Here is a 10,425-nt window from a genome sequence, read left to right on the forward strand (position 1 = left end):
TCTCTCAAGTGTGTCGACTTGGCATGGAAGACAAAAAGGACCCTGCTATTCTACTTGAGCTTCCCATGTGGAGCCAGAGGCTGCAGATAACCACCTGGGCAACCTTTCTGGTGTCCATAGTGTCTGACCCCATGCAGCTTGGTGAGTGTCAAAACTGGAGGCAGTAGTATGAATAGTAAATAAGAACTAGGGTTCTCGCCCTAGCCAGTTTTGTTCAGTGGGTAGAGTGGCTGCCTGCGGACCTGAAGGGTCCCAGGTTGATTCCTGTTAGGGTACAAACGGGTTGCGGGCTCGATCCCCAGAAGGGGGCGTTCAGGAGGTAGCTGATCAATGATTCTCATCATTGATGTTTCTCTCTCTTCCTCTCTGAAATCAATAGAAATATATTTAATAAATAAATAGCCCTACCCAGATAACCCAAGGCGGAGTGGCTCAGTTTGGAGCATTGTCCCATCCAACAGGGTGGAGGTTCCATTCGGTCAGGGCACATACCTGGGTTGCAGGAGGCATGTTGATGTTTCTCCGTCCTTCCTCTCTAAAAATTAAATTGTTCTCAAGAATAGTATATACACAGCCCTGGCTGCTATTGCTCAGTTGTTTGGAGCCTTGTCCTGCACACAGTAAGGTCATGGGTTCGATGCCCAGTGAGGGCATGTATCTAGATTGCTGGTTCAGTCCCCAGTTAGGATGCCTGGGGGAGTAAGCCAATCGATGTTTCTCTCTCCTCTCTAAATCAATAAACATGTAAAAAAAAAAAAAAAAAAGAAAAGAAAAAGAATAGTACACATACAGAAGTGTGCACAAAACAGAAATGTATTTGTCACAAAGTGAACACCTGTGTAAAACACTCAAGTTATTGTCAAGCAGAATCCCCCAATGGGGCAGTCTCCCCACTATTTCTGTGATAATCACTTCCTTGTTTTTACAGGTTTATCACCTAAGCAAGCACCCTAAACACTAGTTTTGTCTGCCTGTTCCTTCAACTTGATATAAGTGGAATTATACAGTCCTATTTTGTGCCTTCTTTTGCTCAACATTGCATTTCCAAGACCCATCCATGTTGCATGTAGCTATGATTAGTTCATTTTCATTGCTGTATTCTGTCTTCCAATGTAGATCTACTATTGGGGGGTATTTGAAGCTTTCTACCTCATATCTGTCTTCTGAATTATTATAGTAGTCTCTAAACTGGTCTTCTGTTCCTCCAACCTTGCTTCTTTCCTAGTGCATAATCCACCCAGCAGCCACAGGGCTCTTGTTAAGTTTGATCATATTGTAAATCTGATCAAGTCACCCTGGGCTTAAACCCTTTCAATGCCTCATCAATTGTCCCAAACTTGGCTCACAAGGCCACAATTATAATGAGATACCATGGCAGTGCATTTGTGATGGGCTGTGCCAAGCACTTTACATACAGTCATGTTATGACCTAGACCTTCAAACCCATCTCTCCATCCAGTCCCAGCCATCTTGAACTGCCTCGGTGTACCAGGTTGTTTCTTTTTTTTTTTTTTTTTTTCCAGGTTGTTTCTTGACCCTGGGCCTTGCATGTGCTCTTCCTCTCCTTGTCTCAGTCAGCCTTCAAGTCTTAGCTTACATGTCACCTCCACCAGGCAGCCTTCTCTGAAATTACCTCCACCAAGGCTAGGGCAGGTCCCCTCTTCTGTATATCCATATCGATCTGTGCTCTGTGTTCCTTTTTTTTTTTTTAGAAGAAGGGAGAGACAGAGACAGAAACATCGACATGAGAGAGTAATATTAATCGGTTACCTCCAGTACATGCCCCAACCGGGTATGTGCCCTAACTTGAAATTGAACCTGAGACCTTTCGGTGCATGGGACAACAATCCAACCAACTGCACCACACGGGCCAGGGCTGTGTCCATTTTTTCATCCGCTAGGCTGTGACAGCTTAAGGGCAGGGCCAGGGCTAGTTTTCCCCTTTGGCCTCAGGCCCAGTGCCATGCCTGACACTAAATATTTGTCGACTGTGGGCAGACTACACTGGGTTGAGTCTGGGTGACTTTTTCGGGTATCCCTGTTTCTATTCCAGGCTCTGGTTTCTGTGATAGGAACACCAAGGCAGTGCCCTTTGGGATGCCAAGAAAAACACGAGCTACCCAGTTTGGCAGAATCCCTGCATCCTCCACTCCTGAAATGGGGGTGAGCAGTTGAGCAAAGATCCTGGGGCTTTCAAACACTCTGTCAACTTTTCTGGACTAAGAAGCCTCTCTGAGCAGCAGGGCTGGGTTGGGAGAGATGGTTGGGAAAAGCGGGGCTTCTCCAGCGATAGCCAGTCCTGGCTGGGAGCCAGCCTCAATGCAGGACAAAGCAGAAATATAAACATACAGGCCGAGGCCACCACATATCTCCACCCCCTCGTTCTTTTCCACGAGGGCAAGCAGCAGCTGCGAGGGCACTGCATGTTTCAGCCCCCGAGGTCCTGGCGGTGAGGAAGGAGAGCGCCAGCATGACCCTGTTCCCGGCTGCCCGTCCAGGCTGGCCTGAGCCCCATACCACCAGGAGGCCCTGCTCGGCAGTCTCCAGAGGGAGTGGGCCTGGCTCCAGGAAGGCGATGAAAGGGAGGCTTCCACCCCAAACTGCGGTTTCTGCAGGGAGTGGCGCTCTGGCCATTCTGGGGAAGCCACTCAGGCCACGAATAGATGAGGGGACTGGGGCGTCTCCTCTGGTCTTCCGGCCCCTGTCAGTGTCTGATGTGGTGTCCTGCTCCCTTTCACTTCCTCGCTGGGCTGGGCCCGATGTGTGTTGGGGCCTGTCCTGGAACCTTGAGAACCAGCGCTAAAGAAGGCAGGCGCTTCGCCCTCAGGGAGTCCACACAGGAGTGGGAGAAGCAGACACATAAGCTCTTAGCTGCAGGGAGTATGTCCAGGGGGTGGGCATGCAAAGGAGAAGACTTCACAAGAGGTGACGGGGAGCTGAACCTGCTGAAAGAATGGGGTTTTCCAGGTGGCAAGGAAGGGGGAGGATGCAGCCTGTGACAGATTGTGGAGGTGGGGACAGGTACAGTATGTTGAGAGAATGAATCAGCCTGAGCACAGCCAGGGACCGGAGGAGGTAGAGGTCGAACCAGGCATGGAACCCCAATTCAGTTTCTGTCCTGGGTTAGCGCTCAGCCTCCCCAGGTGGTGGTGGGGACATCTCAGGATCGGGGTGGAGGCACCTATAGTGTCCTGCCACCATCCTGCCCACTCCCTCTGATGCCCACTCCCTCTGAGGCCCACTCCCTCTGATGCCCACTCCCTCTGAGGCCCACCCCCTCTGGTGCCCACTCCCTCTGGTGCCCACTCCCTCTGATGCCCACTCCCTCTGGTGCCCATTTTTCTATTTTGGGCAGAGTGACCAGGAGCCATGGTGTTTACACCCATATGAGCCGAGTCAGCAGAATCAAATTTCAGACTTCTTCAAAAAAAGAAGTCAGGGTGACAGCTGGCAGCTTCCTGAAATTCTGAGATCAGAGGAAATGTTGACTTAGAGCCCTAGTGGGGGTTGGAGGGAGGATACCAGCTGAGCTTGGTCCCAGTTGAGGGGTTCCTAGGACACTTGGCTTCTAACCCAGAGACCCCAATCCTGGCTGGGAAGAGCCTTTGAACAGCTTTATTGGGATGTAATTTGCATACCACTAGATTCGCTGTCACCAAAAGACAGTTCAGTGACTTTGAGTAAATTTACACAGTTGTACAGCCATCACCACAGCTCAGTCCTGGATTCCCATCACCCAGAGCTCTTGTGACTGTTTACAGTCAACCCCTCTCTGCAGCCGCCATCCCAGGCTAACCGACTAACCTGCTTTCTGTCTTGATAGAGTTGCCTTTTGCAGACCTTTCATATGGATGAGATCATATAAAATGTAGTCTATATGTCTTGCCTCTTTTATTTTGCATAATGTATTTGAGATGCATACATGTGCATAGCTTGTATCAGGAGTTCATACTTTTTATATTGCTGGACAGTCTTCCATTGTATTGATAGTCACATTTTGTTTATCTGTTTACCAGCTGGTGGACATTGGGGTTGGTTGCACTATTATGAATAAAGCTGCTGTGAACATTCATGTGCAAGTGTCTGTGCGAGCATACATTTTCCTTTTTGTTGGGTGGACGATACAGGATAAGGGTGGGGCATCTTATCGGGACCTCGGAGTGGAATTGCAGTAGAATAAATGTATGTTTAACTTTATAAGAAACTGCCCAATGTTTTCCAAACCCCGTTGTACTATTTCAACATGCCTAGCAGTAAAGTATAAGGGTTCTTGCCAATACCTGTTATTGTTGGTCTTTTTTATTACGCCCTGCTGAGGAACTTTTTTTTTAAAGAACAGTTTATTGATTTTTTTAGAGAGAAACATCGATGTGAGTGCTCAACAACCATCAGCTGCCTCCTGCACACCCTCTACCAGGGGTCGAGCCAGCAACCCGGGCATGTGCCCTTGATCAGGAGCCCAACCAACAACGTCCCGGTGCCCCGGAGGAGGCCCAGCTGAGCCACACCAGCGAGGGCCTGCCGAAAAACACTCACTGATACCGGGCTCCATCCCAAACCAATTAAACCAGAATCTTGGGGTTCGGGGCCCAGGCATAGGTATTCAAAACAGAACAGAACAAAGCCAGAGCCTCCCTACCTAAAAGCTGCTCATGTGCAAAGGGTGGAGAACCAGTGACCTAACTTCAGGTGTGATTTTTGTCCTCCGGGCACTTAGGGGGAGCGCATGCTGGCCAGCAGCCTCTCCCCCACCAGGAAGGGTATGGGCTTGGGGACGGGGGAAAAAAGCTGCAGCCCAACACCCACAGGCACAGGCCCAGCCCCTTCCTGAAGAGGGAGGGGCCCGGGAGGCCTGACTTGTGACAGCCAGCTGAGATGCTGAGGGGGAGGGTGCCTCCCACGGCCTTAGGGTTGTCAGGCTCCAAAGAGATTAAGAAAGTATGACATTCCTGGCTGCAGACCAGCTGCAGATAACCCCAGAGAAACGCGAGGAGATGGTGGTGCCAGCAGGAGCTCCAGGGAGCTTAGAGGCTCAGGGGATCATCAGGCCAGGGCCACACCGTCTGGGATACAATCTCTTCCTTTCAAAGGGTCTGCAGATAATAATAACCACCATGTTCCATGGACCAGACCCTGTGCTGGGGGTAGGAATACAGCCATGAGGAAGCCTCAGGCTCCCACCCCAGGGAGCTCACAGTCTACTGGAAGAAGCAGACAAAACAGAGTTGGACAGCATGATGGGTAATGATGCTGGAGGCCTCTGGGTGGGGGCGACATTGAAGTAGAGATCTGAGTGAATGAAGAAAGCCAACTATGTGAAGATCTCCGTGCAAAGATGTATCTGGTAGAGGGAAGCGTTCATGGAAAGCTCGAGGCGGAATGAGTTTGGTGTTTTCCAAACAGAGGTAGAGGGTGGAGTAGTAAAGAGGAAGGAGCTAGACCCTTCTGGTGGTCATGGTCAGAATCCAGCTTTTATTTTGTGTGCCATGGGGGGAGGGGGCAATGGAGAGTTTTGAGATGGGTGGTAAAATGCTATAGTTTCTATTTTTTCTTTTTTTTTAGATTTTTATTGACTTCAGAGAGGAAGATAGAGGGAGAGAGATAGAAACATCCATGATGAGAGAGAATCATGGATTGGCTGCCTCCTGCAAGTCCCCCACTGGGGATCGAGCCCACAACCAGGGCATGTGCCCTTCACCGGAATTGAACCTGGGACCTTTCAGTTTGCAGGCCGACGCTCTAGCCACTGAGCCAAACCGGCGAGGGCATATAGTTTCTATTTTTAAAGATGGCTTTGGTTGGTGCAGGAAGACTAGAACTATAGGGGCAATAGTGGGCAGGGAGTTGGGGCAAGATGTCCAGGTAAAAGATGAAATTGGCTTGGACTAGTGTTGGTGCAAATGGAAGAGAAAGTAAACTAGTAGATGTAGGACATCTTTGGGAGTTGGAGACACATTTACGAACGTGGTAGAAAGCAAAAAGGAGTTAAACATGACTCCTATTGTTCTTGACTCAATTGAGCATCTGGGTGAAGGGTGGTGCCATGATCTGAGATGGAGAAAACAGAGAGGAGCAGAATGTAGTACTGGGGGGGGGCGGTCAGGGGGGCTGAATTATGGATCTAGCTGGGTGAAGAGAGGAGGGAAACTGGAGGGCTAAGATGTCCTCATGATCCCTGGATGGAGGGCTGGCAATCCTTGTCAGATCAAAGTCTGTTTATGTCAGCATTTGTGTAGTATTAGAGCATCGTGAAAATTTTTTCAAAATGCTGGAATGTGCTGGGTTCTTCTTGCAGCCGTTAGGAAGGCCCTGCAAAAGAGAGAGAGAGAGAGAGAGAGAGAGAGAGAGAGAGAGAGAGAGAGAGACTCAAACTGAAGATGGTAGCCCATTCTTATTATCAAAAGAAAAAGTCATGCCCAGCTGGCATGGCTCAGTGATTGGGTGTTGACCTGTGAACCAGGAGGTCACGGCTCTATTCCTCTATTCCCAGTCAGAGCATATGCCCAGCTTTTGGGCTTGATCCTCAGTGGGGGGCATGCAGGAGGTAGCCGATCAATGATTCTCATCATTGATGTTTCTATCTCGCTCTCGCTCTCTCTCCCTTTCTCTCTGAAATCAATAAATATATATTTTTAAAAAGAAAAAGTCATTACCTCTTGCTGCTCCCTCCCTTCCTGTTACTTTGAAATGTTATTACTGGCTTATGAGCATCTAGATAGCATTGCTACAGACCTTCCGCCCCTTCCTCAACACAAGGAGAGGCTGGGAGCCCCATGCTGAGTGAATGACTCATAAAAACAAAGACGGGGGCTTAGAGGACAGTCTAGAAAGGGCCTCCCGGAGTCAGAGTCTGCTCGCAGGCAGGCTGCGAGGGGCAGAGAAACTGGGAGGCAGGTGGAGTGTGAAGAAAACAGGAGAAAGACATCAGAGAGACCAGTGAGCTGCTGGAGGTCAGCATGGGAGCTGAGTGGTAGAGGTGCCAGGGGCAGGGCTTGAAAAGAACTGAGGAGATGGGGAAGCCACACCCTGTGAGAAGCATTAGAATTCTTTTTTTTAAAAATATATTTTATTGATTTTTTACAGAGAGGAAGAGAGAGGGATAGAGAGTTAGAAACATCGATGAGAGAGAAACATCTGTCAGCTGCCTCTTGCTCACCCCCTACTGGGGATGTGCCCGCAACCAAGGTACATGCCCTTGACCGGAATCGAACCCGGGACCCTTCAGTCCGCAGGCCGACGCTCTATCCACTGAGCCAAACCGGCTTCGGCAGCATTAGAATTCTTGAGTTTCAAATCTGGAAGGGCCTTCGGGGACCAGGTGGCTGTCTCCTTCGACAGAAAAGAGGAACTGGTCTGCAAGGAGGAAATGGGGAAGAAAAGGAGAAGGCAAAGACCAGGTCTCCAAGGTTTAGATGCCACAGAAAGCCGTCAGCAGCTCCGAACTGAACTCAGAAAGCCATCGCCCTCTATTTCCCGTCTCCCCATTTGGTAAATGGCTGCCCCCCAAGGGGACAGTTCTGTCCAGCTGCTTTCTGGAAACAAGTGGTCATTCCACCTGTTTGGGAGATATACTCTCCTGGTCTGAATCGCCCCCTCCCCACACACACACACTCCTCCCCTAGTTCTAACTGGGTCCCCTATCACATGTCCCCAGGCTCCCCCATGCTGACCAATACCGGCACATACACTGCAGTGCTCATGGGCGCCGGCAGCGTGAGAGGGTGGAGGTCACTTCCTGAGGGATAGCCAGGGTGTGTGTTGGGGGTGGGAGAAAGGTCAGGAGGGGCTGACGCAGCTTCTCCAAGCCACGCAGAAATCCAAAGAAAACACAGCTGGAGACGGGGAGAGGGAGCAGGGAGCCAGGCGATGCGTGTTGACATCTTGGGCAGAAATCCAAGTTGTGTCCTGTGGTCAGCGGAGCTGTGTTTACTTGCTTAGACCAGTTCCTTCCTCCAGCTTTATCTCAGTTTCCCAATCTGCAAAACAAGGGCAGTGATAGCTACCTCAAAGGATTGCTGAGGATTAAAGGGGATCGTTAAGAAGAGAGGAGAGTTCAGTGGTGAAGAGCACGGGCTCTGGAGCCAGACTGACTTGACCAAATTAACGTCTCTGGGTCTGTTTTCTGGTCTGTACAATGGGATGATGATACCTATCTTGTAGGATGTTATGACATTTAAGTGAATTAATATTTGTAAAGTTTTTGTGGTTAAAAAAAAAAAAAACACTAGTTAAGCTCTGGTAGGTGTGCTCAGTGGTTAGAGCGATGGCCCGTGCACTGAAGGGTCTCAGGTTCTATCCCAGTCAAAGGCACATACCTGTGTTGGGGTGCATGCAGGAGGCAACCAATGAGTCTCTCTCTCTCTCTCTCTCTCTCTCTCCTCCCTCCATTCCACTCCATCTAAAAGCAATAGAAAAACATCCTGGGGTGAGGATTGAAAAAAAACACCCAACTAGTTAATAGTAATAACCAGAGACATTTATTAAGCCCTTTGGTGTGCTGAGTACTAGGTTCAGCACTTTATATACTTTGTTACATTAAAATCTCCCTGCCAGAGAGGTAGGCAGGTGCTAGGTCATTCTCATTTGCAGATGTGAAACCTGAGGCCCATAAAGAGATTTGCTTTTCTTTTAATGTATTCTTTTTTAAAAAAAAATCCTCAACTGAGGACATGTTTATTGATATGAGAGAGAAGAAGGGAGAGAGAGAGAGATTGGCTGCCTCTCACCGGCACCCCAACAGGGGCCCAAACCCACAACCTGGGCCTGTGCCCTGCCAGGGAACTGGACCCACAACTGTTCAGTGCCTGGGACCTTGCTCCAAGCAACTGAGCCACACCAGCCAGGGCAAGAGATCCTTTTGAGACCAGAGGCCAAAGTTGGGATCTGACAAGATGGCCAGGCTGCCCCGAAGGATTATCAAGGAAGCCCAGCGTTTGCTGGCAGAACCAGTTCCTGGAATTCGAGCAGAACCAGATAAGAGCAACGCCCGTTATTTTCATGTGGTCATTGCTGGCCCCCAGGATTCCCCCTTTGAGGGAGGGGCTTTTAAACGTGAACTATTCCTTCCTGAAGAATACCCGATGGCAGCACCTAAAGTACGTCTCATGACCGACATTTGACATCCTAACGCAGACAAGTTGGGGAGAACATGTTTAGATAGTTTGAAAGATAAGTGGTCCCAGCACTGCAGATTCGCGCCGTCCTCCATCGATCCAGGCTGTGTTAAGTGCTCCCAATCCAGACGACCCAGTAGCAGGTGACGCGGCGGAGCAATGGAAGACCAGCAAAGCCCACGCCATAGGAGCAGCTAGAGCAGGGACTAGGCTATGTGCCATGAAAAACATTTAAATCGATCTCATCACCAAGTGTGCCTCACTTCTCTGGTTCTGCCAAGACGTCTTCCTTTTTTGTTTGCATTTAATGGACACAGTCTTAGAAACATTACAGAGTCAAAGCCCAGACAGCTTCAGTCCTTTGGTGACTAAGTGCACAATAGCAAATCTAGGTCTTGTCCTGATTCACTGGTATAAAGCACTAGAGGCCCGATGCTCGAAATTCATGCACGGGTACGGTCCCTAGGCCTGGCCTGCGATCAGGGAGGGTCATCTTCCCCAGCGGCCTGCAGCCAACCCCACCCCCCACCACCACCCACCCCTGGCTCACGGCTGGGGAAAAGGACCAAGAGGTGCTCAGTGCGCCTCATAGTGACTGGTCCAGCGGTCGGTCATTCTGGTTGTTCTGCTGTTAGGGTCAATTTGCACATGACCCTTTTTTATATAGGATGAGCAGAGGCTAGAAGTACCATCTGGATTGCTGTGAGATGTTTACAAGCTGCTTTTATTCATTTCCCCCCATCATGGTTTAAGTACAAAGCACTGTGAATGAAGGTGGTTGTCTGGGTTAGCTGCAGGGGTGTGGGTGTTTTTCTTTTCTTTTCTTTTTAAAGTATTTTCCTCTTACTTCATTTCTCTTTTTAACATTTTTTTAATTGATTTTAGAGAGGAAGGGAGAGGGAGAGAGAGATAGTAGAAACATTAGTGATGAGAGAGAATCAATGATTGGCTGCCTCCTGCACCCCCCCACACACACACACACCACACACACACACACACACTGGGGATCGAGACCCCAACCTCGGCATATGCCCTAACCGGGAATCGAACCGGTGACCTCTTGGTTCCTGGGTCGACGCTCAACCGCTGAGCTACACCTGGCTGGGCTGTTTTTCTCTATTTTATTGTTGTTTTGAGGGAGGAAGTCGTTTAATTTTACGTTTTAGTAAAATATTTTTTTGTTAAAAAGAAAAAAGAGATTTACTTTTTAATTTACTCTAGAACAAAGGGTGGCAGACGACAGCCCATTGGCCGAACCCAGCGAACGGGGTGTTCACTTAAATATTGTTTAGAGCTGCTTCCACGCTACCAT

At 49.3% G+C, this 10,425-nt stretch overlaps 1 pseudogene; it reads left to right on the forward strand.

Moving 5' to 3' along the window:
- The first annotated feature begins 8,891 nt into the window (after positions 1-8,891).
- Positions 8,892-9,348, forward strand: LOC103301929 (ubiquitin-conjugating enzyme E2 N-like; annotated as a pseudogene).
- Positions 9,349-10,425: the final 1,077 nt, after the last annotated feature.

This window comes from Eptesicus fuscus, chromosome 12, assembly GCF_027574615.1.
Source record: "Eptesicus fuscus isolate TK198812 chromosome 12, DD_ASM_mEF_20220401, whole genome shotgun sequence".
Taxonomy (NCBI): domain Eukaryota; kingdom Metazoa; phylum Chordata; class Mammalia; order Chiroptera; family Vespertilionidae; genus Eptesicus; species Eptesicus fuscus.